General features: G+C 41.9%; 1 non-coding gene and 1 pseudogene across 1 annotated transcript in view; both read left to right on the plus strand.

Moving 5' to 3' along the window:
* The first annotated feature begins 7146 nt into the window (after positions 1-7146).
* LOC142355394 (5.8S ribosomal RNA) lies at positions 7147-7298 on the plus strand (annotated as a pseudogene).
* Positions 7299-8981: 1683 nt separating this feature from the next.
* The window catches only part of LOC142355395 (large subunit ribosomal RNA), a 3522-nt gene continuing 2503 nt past the window's right edge, over positions 8982-10000 (plus strand). Inside the window, exon 1 of the ribosomal RNA XR_012761197.1 lies at positions 8982-10000. This exon is cut by the window's right edge and continues 2503 nt beyond it. This is a non-coding gene — a ribosomal RNA (large subunit ribosomal RNA).

The raw sequence follows: 10000 nt of genomic DNA on the forward strand, positions 1-10000 counted from the left end.
ATGTGTGTAGCATTATTAGGGAAGTGTTGTTTGATGGCACCTCTCTACTTGATGCACCAAAGAACTACCTTGATGGCTCATGACCGCTGGTAATCTGTCGTCGCTAGTAGTTCGGAACTGAGAACAAATATGTTCGCAAATTACAACAATTATACAGCATATTGCTGAATAAAGCAGAACCGAATAATACTCAGTGACTTTACACCAAGACTGACTAATGTCTGGATTGTATCGTCCTACTCGAGTAAGGCGAAGAAAAGCTAGAAAGATACGCTTTTCACAAAGCAGGCTTAATGCATGCAAACCAAGGAGGAAGGAGTGATGCCCCTCCTTATAATAAGCAGAACCAAATAAAGAACAGACAGCATCATCTGTACAGTGACCAAGAAGAGGTGAAACTTCTGTATGTGAAAAGGCAATTTGAGCGAGATTTATTAGCAGACTAGTATTATGTTGTTTCTAGTAGGCGAAAGCCGAAACATCAACATGTGAAAATCTGATATTAAATCCTCAATCATTTTCCCTAGTATTATACAGCTATGAGTAACCTTAATTGGACACGGCAATTATTGCTGACCGGTGAAACTTTCGCATGGGAAAGACACACACACTTCTTGACAAAGCAATAAGTATTATGCTGTTTCTAGTACGCGAAAGCAGAAACATCAGCATGTGAAAGTTGTGAAGTTGAAGAATTTTTGTGTTGAGTACGATGTTGTTACTAGTAACCATGTCGACAGCTGAGAACTGTTCTCTAACCAATAGAAGGTGAAACTTCTGTATGTGAAAAGGCAATTTGAGCGAGATTTCTTAGCAGACTAGTATTATGTTGTTTCTAGTAGGCGAAAGCCGAAACATCAACATGTGAAAATCTGATATTAAATCCTCAATCATTTTCCCTAGTATTATACAGCTACTAGTAGCCGTAATTGGTCAGGGAAACATTGTTGACCGGTGAAACTTCACATGGGAAAGACACACAAATTACTTGACAAAACAATAAGTATTATGCTGTTTCTAGTATGCGAAAGCAGAAACATCAGCATGTGAAAGTTGTGAAGTTGAAAAGTTTTTGTGTTGAGTACGGTGTTGTTACTAGTAACCATGTCGACAGCTGGAAAGCTGTTCTCTAACCAATAAAAGGTAAAACTTCTGTATCTGAAGAGGCGGCGTGATTGAGATTTTTAACAGACTAGTATTATGTTGTTTCTAGTAGGCGAGAGCCGAAACATCGACATGTGAACATCTGGTTTTTAAATCATGAGTCAATTCTCCCTAGTATGATACAGTTGTTAGCCGGTATTGGTAACAGTAGAACAGAGATTTGGAGGGCAAAACCTGCTCATGGGAAATGCTCACAGAGCGCTATCTACCAGTACACATAGTATTATGCTGTTTCTAGTACGCGCGAGCCGAAACATCAGCATGTGAAATGTGTAATCGTGGGTAACTCTAAGTGTGTAGAGTACTGTGTAGTAACTAGTAGCCATGCCAAAGCATGCATTGAAACTCTTCGTGATTTAAAAAGCTCAAAGCAAGATTGACGAGGCCGCAAGGCTATGTCTTTCTAAATTCGAACAAATCGAAAGATTGTTCAAAGTACAATTAAACTGATTGATCCTGTCAGTTGCCATATGCTTGTCTGAAAGACTAAGCCATGCATGTGCAAGCGAAGCTTGAAAAAGTGGAACCGCGAATGGCTCATTAAATCAGTTACTATCTATTAGTTGATTTGCAAGCTAAATGAATAACTGCGGTAACCCTGCAGCTAATGCATGCTGATTGTCCGACACTGTCGGAGACTTTTACAAGACTACACCGGGTGATTTGCTAAGTACAGACACATCCCGTGATGAGTCCTAGTAACTGAAAGATCCCAGATAGCTTCGGCTTGGGGACGGAACTTCCGAATTTCTGACCTATCAACCTATGATGGTAGTGTAACGGACTACCATGGTTGTGACGGGTAACGGGGAATCAGGGTTCGATTCCGGAGAGGGAGCCTTAGAAACGGCTACCACATCCAAGGAAGGCAGCAGGCACGCAAATTACCCACTCTCCGCACGAGGAGGTAGTGACTAGAAATAATGATATGAACCTTTATGGTTTGTAATCAGAATGGAATGGACTTAAAAGCTCCATTGATGAACGAGTAGAGGGCAAGTCTGGTGCCAGCAGCCGCGGTAATACCAGCCTCTACAAGCGTATGCAATAGTTGCTGCGTTTAAAAAGCTCATAGTTGGATCTGTTTGAGTAGAACGGCAACATGGTCTTCAGTTAAATCTGTTGACTCGTTCCGCTCATCCTTCGCATCGAAGAAATAGTTTGCACTTAAATGTGACGAACTGTGGAAACGGTGTTTTCACCCTGAGAAAATTAGAGTGTTCAAAGCATCCTTTGGGATCGAATAATAAAGCATGGAATAATGGAGAATGACCCGCTACTCGATTGATGCCGGTTGGCTGAGTGCGGTAATGATTGAAAGGAACAGACGGGGGCATTTGTATTGCTACGTTAGAGGTGAAATTCTTGGATCGTGGCAAGACAAACTACTGCGAAAGCATTTGCCAAGAATGTTTTCATTAATCAAGAACGAAAGTCAGAGTATTGAAGAGGATTAGATACCCTCGTAATTCTGACCATAAACTATACCAACCTACAATTTGTCAAAGTCGATCTTGACTTGGCAAGAGATTAACCGGGAAACCAAAGTTTATTGGTTCCGGGGGAAGTATGGTTGCAAAATCGAAACTTAAAGGAATTGACGGAAGGGCACCACCAGGAGTGGAGCCTGCGGCTTAATTTGACTCAACACGGGAAAACTCACCCGGTCCAGACATCTTAAGGATTGACAGATTGAATATCTTTCATGATTATATGGGCGGTGGTGCATGGCCGTTCTTAGTTAGTGGAGTGATCTGTCTGGTTAATTCCGATAACGAACGAGATCTTCTCCATCTAAATAATGAAATTCACTATATGTGAATTCAAACACTTCTTAGAGGAACTATGCGGAATTAAATACCGCAGATGAAGTGAGGCTATAACAGGTCTGTGATGCCCTTAGATGTTCTGGACTGCACGCGCGCTACACTGTGTACTTTTAGATTGAGTACTCAGCCCTTGGTCCGAAATGGACTGGGCAATCAGAGAAAAGTACAGCGCTTCAAGGGGATCGTCTGTTGTAACTTGCAGACGTGAACCAGGAATTCCTGGTACTTATGAGTCAACAACTCATAGGGATTACGTCCCTGCCCTTTGTACACACCGCCCGTCGCTACTACTGATTGGATAGTTAAGCAAGAATTGCAAATTCCTACTGTTGGGACTTCGGTCTCCGGCAACGGGATGAAGCGGATCGAGCTTAATTGTCTAGAGGAAGTAAAAGTCGTAACAAGGTTTCCGTAGGGGAACCTGCGGAAGGATCAGTGATTGATTCCTTCGGGCATGGCTGCTGGTAGAGGCCATGTCTGTAGTGCGCATGACGCTCTGTCGCTAGAGATTGCTTGGCAACCAATCTCGAATTATGTATCGAGCTCAAAAACTACTTGTGTGGATACATAGTTCAGCAGTCATGGCAAGGGACTGCTTAAAGGGAGACTAGTTAGCAAAAGCAGCCTAGCAGAACTGCAGCTATCTAGATCTCAGAAGCTGGGTTATAGAAGCCCAGCTATAGACTTGTGAATGAGAAAGGCCTAAAAAGGTCCCACAAGTCGCGTGGTTAGAACCGACACGCAAAAATCCCAGCGAGTGACAGAGCGTTGCGCTGTTCAGTGGGAAAGAGTTGAGCTACTCGGGGCGCCCACTGAACTTGCTCCGAGCCAAAGGCTCGAAAAAACACAGCTTAGCCTCAGATCCTTTACATAGAAGGCTAGCTAAAATAAACTTACCTTGGACGAGGGTAAAGTTTAGTCAGTTCTTAGGGGAGAGTAATCCACAGCTTCTCGCCCTCTGAACATTCTCCCAGATATGTAGGTCTGGGAGAGTCTCCTCCTGTTCTTCGGAATCTGGAGGTAGACAAAGACAGTACGATACGATCTTGCATCGGGATGACTAACCGATAATGATCATAATCTGACAATTTTTCCGGCTTGAGGCACCGGAGTCAGATTAAAGACACATACTGAACTAAAGGCGTATGTGCAAAGCTTGTCGGAGTGTAGAGAGTCAAGCTGAGTTGACTCGTCACGTGGTGATGACAACAGCCATGTGCAAAACACTCACAACTTTATCGTCTATGTGGAAAAGGTTGCTAACAGCGCTCTCTATGAGAGGCCCTCGCATATAACTATACGAGGAAAAGGCGATAGAGTTGTTTGAATGTGGGGCAGGTTCATCGACAAGCTAAGTTGATCACATTCTTGTTGTGGCATCCTACTAGAATTGGTCACGGTCTGCACCAACTCTCCCCAAGTTGGCCAGACTTAAAACTAGAAATAAGGTTTGCAGCTATGTGAACCTAGAAACTGTAAAGGAGTTGAAAGAACTTAAAGGAATTGAAGAGGCCTTGAGGTATATCCTCTTGGTAAAGACCCACAAAAGCTCACAAAAGTGGCTTCGAAGGGCAAAACTGGTTCATCCAAAACAATTGGAGAGCTTAAAGCAGAACCAATTCGAATGAAACACTATTGGTGAAACTTCATCATGAGAACGTCACAAGCTGATCACGCTCTATGATATGACTAGTATTATGTTGCTTCTAGTAGGCTAAGCGCAAGCCGAAACATCAACATGTGAAAGTCGTAGAATTTTGCAATCAAACTGTGGCTAGTACTGTGATGTTACTAGTAACCTGGTGTTCCGTCATATGGCCAAGAGAGCATTTGAAGGCGAAACTTCTGCATGGGAAAGCTGCATCATGATCAAAATTTTATATCGAGTATTATGTTGACGTTAGTAGGCCTTGGCCGAAAACGCAGCATGTGAAAGGTATAGATAAAAGTTATTGTTGCAGTCAGTACTGTGTAGTTACTAGTAGCTGGATTTAAGCTCAAAATGAGACACTGTTGGTGAAACTTCATCATGAGAATGTCACAAGCTGATCAAGCTCTATGATATGACTAGTATTATGTTGCTTCTAGTAGGCTAAGCGCAAGCCGAAACATCAACATGTGAAAGTCGTAGAATTTTGCGATCAAATTGTGGCTAGTACTGTGATGTTACTAGTAACCTTGTGTTACGTCATATGGCCAAGAGAGCATTTGAAGGCGAAACTTCTGCATGGGGAAGCTGCATCATGAACAAAAGTTTATATCGAGTATTATGTTGACATTAGTAGGCCCTGGCCGAAAGCGCAGCATGTGAAAGGTATAGATAAAAGTTATCGTTGCAGTCAGTACTGTGTAGTTACTAGTAGCTGGATTTAAGCTCGAAATGAGACACTGTTGGTGAAACTTCATCATGAGAACGTCACAAGCTGATCACGCTCCATGATATGACTAGTATTATGTTGCTTCTAGTAGGCTAAGCGCAAGCCGAAACATCAACATGTGAAAGTCGTAGAATTTTGCGATCAAATTGTGGCTAGTACTGTGATGTTACTAGTAACCTTGTGTTACGTCATATGGCCAAGAGAGCATTTGAAGGCGAAACTTCTGCATGGGGAAGCTGCATCATGAACAAAAGTTTATATCGAGTATTATGTTGACGTTAGTAGGCCCTGGCCGAAAGCGCAGCATGTGAAAGGTATAGATAAAAGTTAGCGTTGCAGTCAGTACTGTGTAGTTACTAGTAGCTGGATTTAAGCTCGAAATGAGACACTGTTGGTGAAACTTCATCATGAGAACGTCACAAGCTGATCACGCTCTATGATATGACTAGTATTATGTTGCTTCTAGTAGGCTAAGCGCAAGCCGAAACATCAACATGTGAAAGTCGTAGAATTTTGCAATCAAACTGTGGCTAGTACTGTGATGTTACTAGTAACCTTTTCTTACGTCATATGGCCAAGAGAGCATTTGAAGGCGAAACTTCTGCATGGGGAAGCTGCATCATGAACAAAAGTTTATATCGAGTATTATGTTGACGTTAGTAGGCCCTGGCCGAAAGCGCAGCATGTGAAAGGTATAGATAAAAGTTATCGTTGCAGTCAGTACTGTGTAGTTACTAGTAGCTGGATTTAAGCTCGAAGTGAGACACTGTTGGTGAAACTTCATCATGAGAACGTCACAAGCTGATCACGCTCTATGATATGACTAGTATTATGTTGCTTATAGTAGGCTAAGCGCAAGCCGAAACATCAACATGTGAAAGTCGTAGAATTTTGCGATCAAATTGTGGCTAGTACTGTGATGTTACTAGTAACCTTGTGTTACGTCATATGGCCAAGAGAGCATTTGAAGGCGAAACTTCTGCATGGGGAAGCTGCATCATGAACAAAAGTTTATATCGAGTATTATGTTGACGTTAGTAGGCCCTGGCCGAAAGCGCAGCATGTGAAAGGTATAGATAAAAGTTAGCGTTGCAGTCAGTACTGTGTAGTTACTAGTAGCTGGATTTAAGCTCGAAATGAGACACTGTTGGTGAAACTTCATCATGAGAACGTCACAAGCTGATCACGCTCTATGATATGACTAGTATTATGTTGCTTCTAGTAGGCTAAGCGCAAGCCGAAACATCAACATGTGAAAGTCGTAGAATTTTGCAATCAAACTGTGGCTAGTACTGTGATGTTACTAGTAACCTTTTCTTACGTCATATGGCCAAGAGAGCATTTGAAGGCGAAACTTCTGCATGGGGAAGCTGCATCATGAACAAAAGTTTATATCGAGTATTATGTTGACGTTAGTAGGCCCTGGCCGAAAGCGCAGCATGTGAAAGGTATAGATAAAAGTTATCGTTGCAGTCAGTACTGTGTAGTTACTAGTAGCTGGATTTAAGCTCGAAGTGAGACACTGTTGGTGAAACTTCATCATGAGAACGTCACAAGCTGATCACGCTCTATGATATGACTAGTATTATGTTGCTTATAGTAGGCTAAGCGCAAGCCGAAACATCAACATGTGAAAGTCGTAGAATTTTGCGATCAAACTGTGGCTAGTACTTTGATGATGCTTGTAGCCAACCGAATTGGTTGAAAAGCCCAATAAGTAAGCTAACTTGGGAGAGCTTGTTGGAAACCAAATGCTACTAGATTGGTCCAAATACATCCTTCAACAGGGGATCACTTGGCTCGCTTTACGAAGAGGAGCACAGCTATATGTGTTAATTCGGTATGAATCGCAAGATTTGTTTACCGACCTCTCTAACGCAAAAGGCGGTCTCGGCTTCGGCTGTTGACTGCGTCCGATTCAGGGTTATATAACTCTCGATTGAACACATTGATGTTCTATTGTTGGTGCTTCCAATAAAATTGGAACACTTAAAGCAGAACCGATTCAAATAATAGCATTCTGATCAATGATTGCATTCCTTGATCAAGAACTGCTGGAGTCATTGTGATGGCGAATTTTCTTCATAAGAAAATTGCAAAGAGACGGAACTTAATGAGACTAGTATTATGTTGTTTCTAGTAAGCGGAAGCTGAAACAGCAACATGTGAAAATCAAGTTTTGTTCAATGATCTCGAGGCGATAAGTACTATGAAGCAACTAGTAGCCTAAGCATGACTCAGATTTGAGACAGTCAAAAAGACTGGCGAAACTTCTTCACATGAAAGTTACATAGAGAACTACAAATGTATACAGCGAGTATTATGTTGTTTCTAGTAGGCGAAAGCTGAAACATCAACATGTGAAAGTTGTCTGCAAACTGTAGAACGATATGTGATTAGTACTGTGCTGTTACTAGTAGCCAGTCTGACTGTAGAAGCCAAGACAAAGGGAAACTAATGCATCTGAAAAGGACAAGTTATGGAAAGGTATGCACGATAAGTATTATGTTGTTTCTAGTAAGCGGCAGCTGAAACATCAACATGTGAACGTCGTTGTGTACAGTAACCTAGAACTATATAGTCCTTAGTAACGTGCATTTACTAGTACCTGTAATTGGTATTCAGACTCAGGCAGTTTGGAATAGTTTGGCAAAGATGCACCAGAGAAAACTGGGATTTGATACAGAAATTGTTGAATACAAGTATTATGCTGCTTCTAGTAGGTTGAATCCGAAACATCAGCATGTGAAAATTGAAAACATTTCTGGTTCGAATTGTCACAAGTATTTGGTGATCTGAGTAGCCAAACTCACTACAACGCCAATTGAAGGCAAAAATTCTCAACGGGAAAAGCTATTCTCATTGAATGAGCTAACAAGACGAGTATTATGTTGCTTCTAGTAGGCGAAAGCCAAAACATCAACATGTGAAAGTCTTGCTGAACAAATTTAATGTTGTTGAGCTCAGTACCGTGTGAATTAGTAGCCATAATTGGCGAGCGAAAATTGAACTGGCGAAACTTCGTCTTTGGAAAATTGCAGATGCCGAGCACTTATTTTGCAACGAGTATTATGTTGACTGTAGTAAGCGAAAGCCGAAACAGCAACATGTGAAAGCTGTTGAAATTTGTGGTCATTTTGCAATAAGTACAAGGAGTGTAACTAGTAGCCAGGTCAAAATTTGGGATAAGAATGAGCAAAAATTCTGCATGAGAACAGTTGAAATTATGAAACTAAATTACAAAGACTAGTATTATGTTGTTTCGAGTACGCGAAAGCGGAAACATCAACATGTGAACGTTTGTAACGAAGTTTCGTTAATTTTCAGCCTAGTACTGAGCAAGAACGAGTAGCCTCATCTCCAATCCCACGCAAAATGTAGTGAAATATGTGAGTGAACCTTATTCACGGTGAGGGTTTCCCGAGGTCTGTATTGCAGCGAGTATTATGTTGCTTCTAGTAAGCGAAAGCTGAAACAACAACATTTGAAAGTTGGAATTAATGACTGAATGGAAACTTCGACCTGTGTTTGATAGTAGTAGCGAACAAAACTGCTGAATCGGTTTCTGTCTCATATTGGTCAGTGAACCAATTAAGAGACAATCAACTACATAACCTGAATTGGGCGAGAGAACCCCCTTAACTTAAGCATATCAGTAAGGGGAGGAAAAGAAATCAACTGAGAATCCCTTAGTAATGGCGAATGAACAGGGAAAAGCTCATCGGGAAGAGAAATGGCAACATTTCTCGGTGTCCGGTATGGTTTGATGCTAGACTGGTGAATTTGTCCTGATGTCTACTGGAAAGTAGCATCAAAGAAGGTGAAAATCCTGTAAAGGTCATTTTCGATACCAGTCATAATGGCTCATTCCTATGAGTAGAGTTGTTTGAAAGTGCAACTCGAAGCTGGAGATATGTCTCTCCAAAAGCTAATTATAAAGCGAGACCGATAGTAAACAAGTACCGTGAGGGAAAGTTGAAAAGCACTCTGAAGAGAGAGTGAAAAGTATGTGAAACTGTTGAAGGGGAACTGGAGTGAGCGTTACCATACTCAATGCCTTGATATTATATTCTCGGCTACCGAGTAGTGTAGTTGTCGTCTTTTGGCAAATCTTGTTAATGAATCGAGCAGAAGTTTTCCTCGGAATTCTTCTTGTTGATTCTAAACAAAATGAGATAAATTGATCTTGATTGCCTGTCTGACCTCAACTTCCTATTCAATGCTCTCTACAGCCCGTCTTGAAACACGGACCAAGGAGTGTGAGTTGCTTGCAAGTGTTGTCGCTCATTGAAAGCGCACACGCGAAATGAAAGTGAACAGTGTAATTTTTATGAATTGCACTACTTTGTGTGGTGAGGGCGCCGATTCGGTGTCCCGCAACCACGGACGGTTTTGCTCTTATTGCATGACTGATCCAGAGCAAGTAGCACACGACCCGAAAGATGGTGATCTATGCTTGGGCAGGGCGAAGCCACGGGAAACCATGGTGGAAGCCCGAAGCGGTTCTGACGTGCAAATCGATCGTCTGACCTGAGCATAGGGGCGAAAGACTAATCGAACCATCTAGTAGCTGGTTTCCTCCGAAGTTTCCCTCAGGATAGCAAAAGCTTGAGCAAGATTGAAAAATCT

The sequence above is a fragment of the Convolutriloba macropyga genome, unplaced genomic scaffold (genome assembly GCF_964194025.1).
Source record: "Convolutriloba macropyga unplaced genomic scaffold, txConMacr16.3 SCAFFOLD_5239, whole genome shotgun sequence".
NCBI lineage: Eukaryota > Metazoa > Xenacoelomorpha > Acoela > Convolutidae > Convolutriloba > Convolutriloba macropyga.